Source organism: Trifolium pratense, linkage group LG5, assembly GCF_020283565.1.
Source record: "Trifolium pratense cultivar HEN17-A07 linkage group LG5, ARS_RC_1.1, whole genome shotgun sequence".
Lineage (NCBI taxonomy): Eukaryota > Viridiplantae > Streptophyta > Magnoliopsida > Fabales > Fabaceae > Trifolium > Trifolium pratense.
Genome location: NC_060063.1, coordinates 41933854 through 41944167, shown reverse-complemented (window position 1 = coordinate 41944167; position 10314 = coordinate 41933854). Strand labels below are relative to the sequence as shown.

At 30.7% G+C, this 10314-nt stretch overlaps 2 long non-coding RNA genes and 2 pseudogenes across 2 annotated transcripts; 1 reads left to right on the top strand and 3 right to left on the bottom strand.

Annotated features, from left to right (window-relative positions):
* The first annotated feature begins 259 nt into the window (after positions 1 to 259).
* LOC123885268 lies at positions 260 to 1000 on the top strand (annotated as a pseudogene).
* A 2308-nt stretch (positions 1001 to 3308) lies between these two features.
* On the bottom strand, positions 3309 to 4284 carry LOC123885105. Its single transcript, XR_006801077.1, has 2 exons — positions 4252 to 4284; positions 3309 to 3493 (listed from the first exon to the last, which is right to left on the bottom strand). It is a non-coding gene; the product is annotated as an uncharacterized LOC123885105 (long non-coding RNA).
* Positions 4285 to 4301: 17 nt separating this feature from the next.
* LOC123885104 lies at positions 4302 to 5277 on the bottom strand. The gene is made up of 3 exons (XR_006801076.1): positions 5250 to 5277; positions 4708 to 4771; positions 4302 to 4373 (listed from the first exon to the last, which is right to left on the bottom strand). It is a non-coding gene; the product is annotated as an uncharacterized LOC123885104 (long non-coding RNA).
* Positions 5278 to 8300: 3023 nt separating this feature from the next.
* Positions 8301 to 10314, bottom strand: part of LOC123886695 — a 4936-nt pseudogene continuing 2922 nt past the window's right edge.

The window sequence follows — 10314 nt, the reverse complement described above, 5'->3', positions numbered from 1 at the left end:
GAGATTGCTTTATGTTTGAGAACATTGACTTTCAGTTTCTAATGCAGATATAGGTTAGTTAACCAACAAAAAAAAAATAAAAAAAATTCTAATTAACTTTTCATTATGGTATACTGATATAGGTAAAGAAGTTGGAACTAATGATACTTATATGTACACAATATCCCACCAACTCACACTTGCTTACACATTTTTTAGCCACACACAATTACATCTATAAAAACCACACATATAACATATGTAGAATACACTACAAAGCATTTCAAAATCATTAGCATAGCAAAGAGCACCAACTACTCTAATTTATTTTCATCAAGTTTTTCTCATCAGCTTTGGTTAAAACCATGGCTTATATTGGTTTGTCGAACACCATTTTTCCATTTGTGATACTAGCTATCTTATTATCAAGAAGTAACACAATGGTTGCCGGGGGCACGCAATCTTCTAGATTCAAACATACCTCAGCTTCCAAAATTTGATTTGCCATCTCTACCAAAGCCTCGAGGTTCCTACGATTCATGAATTACCTAAGCCAGAAATTCCTAAGGTACCTGAATTACCAAAACCAGAGTTGCCTAAAGTGCCTGAATTTCCAAAGCCCGAGCTACCTAAGTTTAATGTTCCAGAATTTCCAAAACTTGAGCTTCCTAAAGTCCCTGAATTGCCTAAGTTCCGTGAATTGTCCAAACCTGATCTACCTAAAGTCTCTGAGTTGTTTAAGGAAGAAATTCCGAAAGTACCCGAATTGCCAAAGCCTGAATTACCAAAGTTTAATGTCGCTGAATTGCCAAAACCAGAGGCTCCTAAAATCCCTGAATTGCCAAAACCCGATTCACCTAAAGTCCCTGAGTTGCCTAAGCCAGAAATACCCAAGGTACCTGAATTGCCAAAACCTGAGCTACCTAAATTTAATGTTCCTGAATTACCAAAACCTGATATACCTAAAGTTCCTGAATTGCCAAAACCTGAGCCACCTAAAATACCTGAGTACCTATGCTAGAAATACCTAAGGTACCTGAATTGCCAAAGCCAGAACTCCCTAAGGTGCCTGAATTGCCAAAAACCTGAATTACCTAATTTTAATGTACCCAAATTACCAAAACCTGAGTTAACTAAATTTCCTGCATTTCCCTAAAGTTGCTCCAACCACCACTCCATAAGTTGGAACTAATCCTTTCATTGCATTGTTTCAAGTAATTTATAATTTTCCTCCTATATACTGTAGTTCCTAGTTCATGTTGTATGATGTGTTTGATATGATTTATACAACTTTTCAATTCAGTATTTTATGTTGTAGACTACAACCATATATAGGGGAGAGACTGTTATGGTTTAGTTTGAACCTTATACAGATTACTTTTAGTTTAGCCACTTTAAATCGATTGTACTACTATTTACTTATAATGTGTGTGTTGTTGCATTTAATTCATATTGGACTTCTAGCGAAGAAATTTCCTTGTATTTTTCATATTCAAAGTTTGAGTTGATATTTTATTTTGTTTTATAAAATTGAATATACAACCTTCAAATTTTGGTTTCTAGTTTTTGAGTTGGTTGTTCTCACATAAATCAATATCAGCACATTTTGGTTGCAATAAGGCGGTCATGTGTGATCCTAGTTGGTGTCATTCGATCCTGACCCATAAATAATAATAGTAGTAAAAATATTATTCATATTAATTTAAATAAGTCGGCCTAATAGGTTAAAAAGTTTTTTTAATACCCTGCAACCTGATCTATTTAACTAGATAGACTTATAAAAAAACTTCGATCTGCTCTATTTAAATAAATATATTGGTCTGACCTGAAGCCCGGTAGACCGGTCTGGCCTATTCCCACCTCTTATTGCATTGTCTCAACTCTCAAGTCATTATAATTTTCTTCTATATAGTTCCTAGCTCATGTTGTGTGATGCTTGGTGATATGATTTATACAAATTTCCAATTCGGTATTCTATGTTGTAGACTACAACCATAATAAGGGAGTGATTGTTATCGTTTAGTTTGAACCTCTTATTAAGATTACATATTACTTACAGTTTGAGCTAATTTAAAGCGATTATTGATGGTTTTACTCTAAAAAGTTCTTCATGTATCTGTTGGTGAATTTAATAAGATTGTAATTTTAGTGTCGAAAATTCAGTATTTTCAAATTCTAATGTTGTTTAAGCTTATATTTTATATTATAAAAATTTAACTAATATACAATCTCCAAATTTAGCTTCCTAATTTTTGATTTTTTAGAAATCTTTCACTCTCTTGGACATAAAAGAAAGAATTTGGTGGTTGGTTTCAATCATGTTAACACAAAAATCTTAGAAGTACCGCGAAGACATCACCAGACATGTCTCTTGATCTCTTTTACTTTGATACACTTCTTGACATGTGTAACAAAAATTGAATTTACATGATTTCGTCATTACAACTATTGTGGTTTGAAAATATGTCATGTACCTTATCACCAAACTGTGAGAAAGAGATAATCTATATATTACTGTACATAATAAGAAATAAATTAAAATTCATATTTAAATATATATTAAGTAGGGTCGGTCCCGGACTATTGGGAGATCCGGTTTAAAAAATTAAAACTGGACCCTATATAAAAAAAATGTTAAAAAATTTAAAAGAATTATCCTTTATTTAAATTATAAGTAACATAAGAAACATCCAACAATGAATTGGTTCAAGTAGTACGAGTCTTCGACCCTCAAACATGTGGTCATGAATTCGATTTCATGGCTCATGCTTATGAAGAAAATTTGGTTGGAAGGTGAGAAAATTTCTAATCAAGAATCTTGTAATTATTATAGGATCTTAAAATTAATCTATTGACTAGCTACATCTACTATTTTATAAATACTAACAATATAGTCATATTATATAGGACTTCAAAATTTTGAGTTGAGGCCTCCAAAATTTGGAGGCCCGATGTCATCACTCACCTTGCAACCCCTTTGGGCGGGCCTGATATTAAGAAGTCTCGTGTAGTCAAACACATCGCATTTTTTAGTTATACTTATAGTTTTAGTCAAAATATATGATGCATAATCATAGAATATATAAAAGAATAAATCCATATACTTGACAAAAAGGAATAGAAAAATTGGCTACTGTAGATTGCAACTAGCTATGCCAAGTCATCTCAGTTAGGGGAATTATTTTTTTTTGTAAGCTTTAACTGGTTTTTACCTCTTCTTTGGGTAGGCTTTAACTGGTGTTGGTTTTTTCTTGAGTAGGCTTTAACTGGTTTTTTTATTTTTTTTCCCTCCCAATCTGTTTTTGAATTTATGGTCCAGATTCAATGTATTACTTAAAAGAAAAAAATTATATTAATATTATATTAATACAAAACTTGAAGAGCATGTAGAAGGTACAAATTCTCAACAATATATATAGCCCTTATTTGCTTTCATTTTCTTCACATCTAGACAACAAGCTCCATCACCAAATCTTCATTTCCTTTTTGTTTGTTTTGCATTCATTTCTTGAGCCTGAAAATGGAAAACTCATTTGATTAGATCACATCCACAATAAATTTTTTAGTTAGCATGAATATATGAACAAAGCATGAGGCCATGAACCATTTATTGTTACTTTGTTGTGATTAATTTTTATCTTTTTTCATAGGTGAGACTCACTTCTTTTAAGGATGAGCTTGTGCTTCACAAAGGTAATGAAATGTTTTTTCTATCAAGTTCAGTTTGGTATTTATTTTGTATATTTTTTCTATTATTAAAGCATAATAATTACATGAATGTCATTAGTGACAAAATTTGCAGTCATATTAAAAAAAATGTTGTGCAATTTACTAACAATTACTTCTTTGCAAATAGTTTATAGAAGTTTATATTTACAGAAACCCTACATAGTTTCAATGATGTACACATATAAATCAATAATCCTAATAAAGTGGAATTCAAATTCTGATGATTGCAACTATTGCTTCCAGCTTTATACCCCCTCTTATTCAGGAAGCAATCTAATAAGTTGTTTCATAACTTTACCAAGTTTACAAATTTATTGTTATTTAATTAGAGTTATGAGTTGGGAGTTTTTTTTTAGCTTGGCTAGGATTAACTTAACTGAATTAGTAGTAAAAATAAATGTTAGTGCATTCTATTTTCTATACACATGAATCTGATCCAACATCAATCCAATCAGCATAAAATTAAGACCAAATAATCACTTTCTTCATACAATCATGCATAATAGCATTACACTATGAAAATGTAGTGAAGATTTTTCTCACCTCATGTATTCCTTCCTGTGTTGTCACACAGACCATTAATAGCTCGTGTTGTGTGAGATAACGATATTCTGTTGCATATATCACAGGGAACGACTTCAACGGATCAGCTTTGGAGACAACATCTGCAGCAAAATAAATTAATTTCAAAATATTTTCAATTTTTTATAAAGAAAATTTTCCATAAAAAACAATCATGTGACATGTTAGACTATTGAGAATTTGTTGGTTCAATAACTGAACTAAAACTTACTAAACTTCATGTGAAGAACAACCAAAATAATACAATAAATAAACCGAAGCTTGCTATACTTAATGTATCAAACCAGTTTTTTTGCATCTCCCCCACCATAGGTGTCCAAAACCAACAAAGAGGATAGTTAGTTATATAATATTTTTTGAAATTTTATGATCTTGATTGAAAAATATTCTTACAAGGTTATAGTAAAAGATGTTTACCTTGAATGCTAATGTGATAGCATCTACGAGGCAAGAAAGGAAGAAGCAGTACTTCAAATGGAATCTATACCACCAACAATAGAGGACTATTAGTTTTTAAAAAGGATTACATAAAAAGATAGGAAAGCTGGGTTACCAACTATGCACTTCTCTTTCTTAACTCAAAAACATTATACCAAGAAACATTGGAAATTCAACACCAATGTGAAGATACAGACCCATCATAAAAATTAATATTTCCATACACATAATACAAAGATGGTCGGGAAGATCTATTGTAGACAGATGATTTTGATCATTTTGAATCATTTGATAATGTAACTCAAGTGAAAAAAATTATAATCACGTATTAATATATTATAGAGAAAATCCTACGTAGATTCATTGGCATACACATAAGCATACAAAGTTCATAGAAGTTTCTGATCAGTTATTATTATCTGCTCATTAGAGACATTGACAGACACATCAATCAAGAATCTTAATGAAGTGGAAACTCAATTAGAGACTTTGACATACACCAGTTATTTTAATTGCAATACCTTATACCGGAGACAGTGTCGTTGTCTTTAATTGAACTAATTCAATCCACTCTGTAGAAGGAGACCTCTCATCTTCAATAGTTTCATTTCGAGGAATCTATCTCTAAACAATGACCGCAAATGATAATATTGTATAAATAGTCAATTTACAACTAGAGGGTGTATATTGGTGAAAAAGTAGAAACAACCAAGTCATGTACACATAGATATCATTAAGTCTCATGATTTATTTTTATTTTTTAATTTCTTTTTACTTTGATTTATTAATTATTTGGTGAGGAAGTAATTAAAATAAAGGAGTCAACTGATGAATTTTCCAGCAAATATAACAAATTTAAATACCAAAAAATCAATAACATTCTATAACTATATCCAAGGAGGAAAAAAAACCAGAATCCAAATCAGAGAACAGAAGAAGACAATATGCAGATCAATCCATATTAGGGAAGCATAACATAATGCATAATTAAGAGTTAGTAAAATTGAAATCCAAACTGTAATATAAATTATTTACTTATTCATCTTAAAGTTGTAAAAGTGAGCGTTTGATAGGGAAAATAATATTATTCAAAATTAAATTTCTTAGTGGAAAATTTAACACTAATTACAGAACTACAGTTTTGAACCAAACAAAATACAAATACATATCTTTGGAAGAAAGAACCAATTAAAAAGGGTTTAATTCAATGTTCAAACTAAAATTACCCAAAATAACAGTGGCTACAACGAACAGACCATGCATGAAGTTTTGTATACAAAGAGTCAACATGACTGGAACAAAGAAGAAAATACGGTTTTGCATGAGGAGCTAAATCAAAATAGAGTTAGAAGAATATTTAGGATTGTCATTGTCATAAAAAAAGTTCATACCTGTAATGGAGATGAATGTCGCCACGGTGGTTTTCCGGTGACGGTGTCAGATATTGAAATAAACTAACCGAACTCAAAGTTCAAGAGATGAAGATGACATATCCATTGCTCAACTCCACACAGATAAGATCAGAGGTGGTCGAAAACAGAGATTTTATGGGCGGAGTTGACCATAAAAATGGAGCTTTTGACATCGATGGTTTGGTAACAAACAAAAGAATAGTCTTTTGGTGAAGAGATAATTGAGGAGATGAAGAAAACCGAGTTTTTTGTGGTGAAGCGAGGTCTACCTCGCCGGTGGGTGGCGAGGGTAAGTTCGCGGCGGCGAATGAGGAGGGAGAGCGTATCATTGTTCGGTTACAAATGAAAGTATGAGCATAAGAGAAAAGATATGGCTTAATCAGTTATATTGAGCCTTGGCCCAAGTCTGTTAGTGCAAGTGGTGTATGACTTACAATTGTGGTGTGAATAGTACTTTGTCAAAAATTGTATTTGTTATTAAATTTAATAAAAACAATTTTTTTATTTGTGTATTTTTTTTGTATCGTGAAATTATTTGTTTTTACAGTCTCATTTTATTATTTTTGTTTATTTGAACTAAATTACAATTTTTATTCCCTAACTGAATTTCTAAATTTTTTCTACCTTCTTTTTTTAATATAAAATTCTTTTGACATTTTCCTTTAATCCCTTTTTATAATACTCTTTTTAAATTTTTAAGGGCATTAATTATTTTTTCCACAAACATACACTAATTATAGTGCATATTTTTATACATTCGTCTCTAATATAAGACTCTTTTGAAGTTTTTTTTCCTTTTTTATATATAACACGTCTTTTAAATTATTTTTCCCTAGACATACATTTAATTATAGTGTATATTTTTATATCTATTTATTTTTTTCTGCATATATCCATTGAGCTATCTACTTTTTATCCGCGGATATCCACAAATACGATTTTTTTTGTTATCCCTACTCAACATTGTAATTTTTTATTATTTGTATAAATCATATTCCCCCGTTCTATTTTAAGTGTCCAAAAATGTCGGATTTAGCGTTCCTATTTAATGGTCCATTTGGTGTTTTAAGGATACGATTTGTCGATTGTACTCTTTGTCAATTACACTTTTCAATAAAACAAACTAATGCTATATATTTGAAAAACTAAAGTTTTTTTTTAAAAAAAAAAAATTTGGTACCTAACATTAAATTTTGTTTTTTTAGTATGTAATATATTAAATTTATTGGAAAGAGATAGTGTGTGCAAAAAAAATAGAATTTATTGGTGGATTAAAATTAAGGTATAATAGGAAGATAAGGTGCACAAATACACTTTCTTAACTTGATGTTATTATTTTAAAAGACACTTAAGAAGAAACTTATGAAGTATTTATTTTCAAACAAAAAAATAAGAGTGAGAAGATATAAGTTATAAGTTTGTTTACATATACGAAAACCAAAAAAAAAATACATATGGTTATAAAAAAAATATAATGAGTCATAATTCAAAATAAAAAATAAAAAATAGTGGACCGTGCGAAAGCACGGGTAAAAAACTAGTTATATATAATTAAATTAAAATTCACTCTCATACAAGGCACACTTTTTTAGGAGAGTCAAACCTTTTTGTGGTATATATAAAAGAAGTATAGTCTTTATTGTGTTTTGTTCTAATTTTTTTTTTTTTTTTTTTTTTTTTTTTTTTTTTGCAATTTCAACTCATGGTAGCATAGGATTAATTGTGCATTATCTGTCAAAGAACATTTGCTTGAAGATGTGAAAAAACATTGAAGATATACTAAAATTATTAACCAATATCTTAAGCTTCTAGAAGAGTTGATCCTTGACAAATGACAACTATAAAAGGATAAATTGAAAGTAAAATAAAACTGAGGTCAATTAGAATTATGTATTGCTTCAATCAAACTTATGGATACAAGCATTGCAACCCAAAATGTACCATGAACTCAAATTATTTCCCCATGCATACACAATATTCCAAAAGACTCATCTAATGAACAAAGGGGAAAAAAAAAGATAACATCAATGAAATTTCAAATTCTAAAGATTGTATATATCAATAATTTTCAAAGAATCTAAAATTTCACCAAAGAGAAAGGAAAAAATATCCTATATGTTTGGATTTTTATTTCAATCTAGAAATCAGAAAACAAGCACCTCAACATCCCATCACAGCACAATTATACACAAAGTTCCCTGATTGAACTATGGCAAGTAAATTCCACTGTGGTTCGCCTTCGTCTACTACCCAAGCATTGACTTCTGTTACCATTTCACCCTGATGACTAGGACCTCCAATGACAACTAGCTTATCTCCACATGATCTAAAGGGCCATTCCCCATCCATTTACCGAGGTTACTCGATCAGGAAGGCTTCCAATGGTGACCCATGAGTTTTTATCTTTAACATATCTTTTTACTACATGTTGTGCATAATCAGCAGCAAATAATACATGTTTACAACAGCAATTAAAGGAGGGTGCCTCACCACTAACTGGATTTGCACCATCTCCTCCATTTCGAGATGGGCACATGTCAGGTATTTTGCGCCACTCTCTTGTCTTCAAATCAAACTCCTCACCACAGGTTAACTGTGTTGTTTTGTCAACTCCAACCCCACCTAGGACATAAAATTTTCCATCCATAAACACAGCAGAACACATTCTCCTTGGTGTGTTCATGTCTGGAAGAACCTCCCAAGTACCGGTATCTGAATTATAAAGCTCAGAAGAGCTCAAAATGTTGCCATGTTGATCACAACCACCAGCTAATATTGCTATTTCTCCGAGGGCTTGCAGAACCAAACAAACATCTTGAAGTATTCATGTTCATTCCCTTCACCCATGAATTTGTCAGAATACTATACTTATAGATGGAATGACCCGTTATTTCCCTTCCAAAAACAAGAAGCTCTGTACCAACAGTTAATGATTCCTTGTCTGAAAGCATAAAACATATACTAGAACTCATTTTAGGCAATTGCATCAACCGATTACGATTTGGATCAAATGCCTCCCACTTAAGGACATCACAAGAAAAGTAAATCCAATGTTTCAATTATTCCCATTTCCCGTCGAAGTTGATACAATGTCCATTCTTAATTAATGATCGAAAAACTTTGGTTCAATACAGCAATTGAGCCATAATCAGATCTTGACAATCGAACAAGACAATTGAGGGAGACATCATAATCGAGTCGAGGAATAAGCAAACTTGACTCACCTGCATGTTTTTGGACATTTCTTCTGTTTGTCCCTTCTATGGAATCGTCTAAAAATTTTAATTGACTTTCTCGACATAGCTTTTTATTCTTCTAGTTCCTTCAAATCATAATAATTTATAAGTCAATTGAAAAACACAATCAACAAAAATATTTGAAAAAAACTCCATTAATTAAATATTGAATGTAAAATCACATGCACTCTTTTAGGATACAACACAATTCACACATGAATTATAGAAATTGATGAAACATCCAATAAGCAATACTAGCTCAGCCATAACGATAATCAAAATCAAAACAATAATAAGAAATGAGACATGCTGCCCTAAAAACGGATATTTTTCAAAATTAAATGCTTACACACAAGCTAGCATATAGAGTTCGTATAAAAAAAAGAAGATATTTTTTTTAAGAATCAATCAAATGAAAAACAATTATTCGAACTATGGCGACATGCATACCCAAATTCAAAGATTGAAAAACACCATCAAAACGAAGAAAAACGTGTAAATTTTTCGTTGTTATGAATCCTATACATGCCCCTTTTTTTATGTCATTTTATATGCCTTAAAATTGTGGGAAAAAACTCAAGGAAAAAAAAGGACGAGACAAAAAAAAAAAACGAATTCTAAACAAATTTTTTAGAAATTAACCTGAGTGTTTTTCAGCTTGAGGGTACTTTTGGATCTCTTTCACACTCCCTCTTTTTAGAACTTCTCCATTCTGTGCGAGTGATGATTCTCAATCGTTAATATTAGGTATTGGAGTTCATAGGTATTTGTTAATATAATCATTTAAATATTGTGATAAAAATACTATTTTTCAAATTGAAAAATTGTGGTCAAAGTCAAATATTAAATTTATGGTAAAATTGTAATTATAATTGTAAAAATTGGTCAAATTTTTCAGTCAAGTATAAAATCTTTAGTCAAAATATATTTTCCTTAAA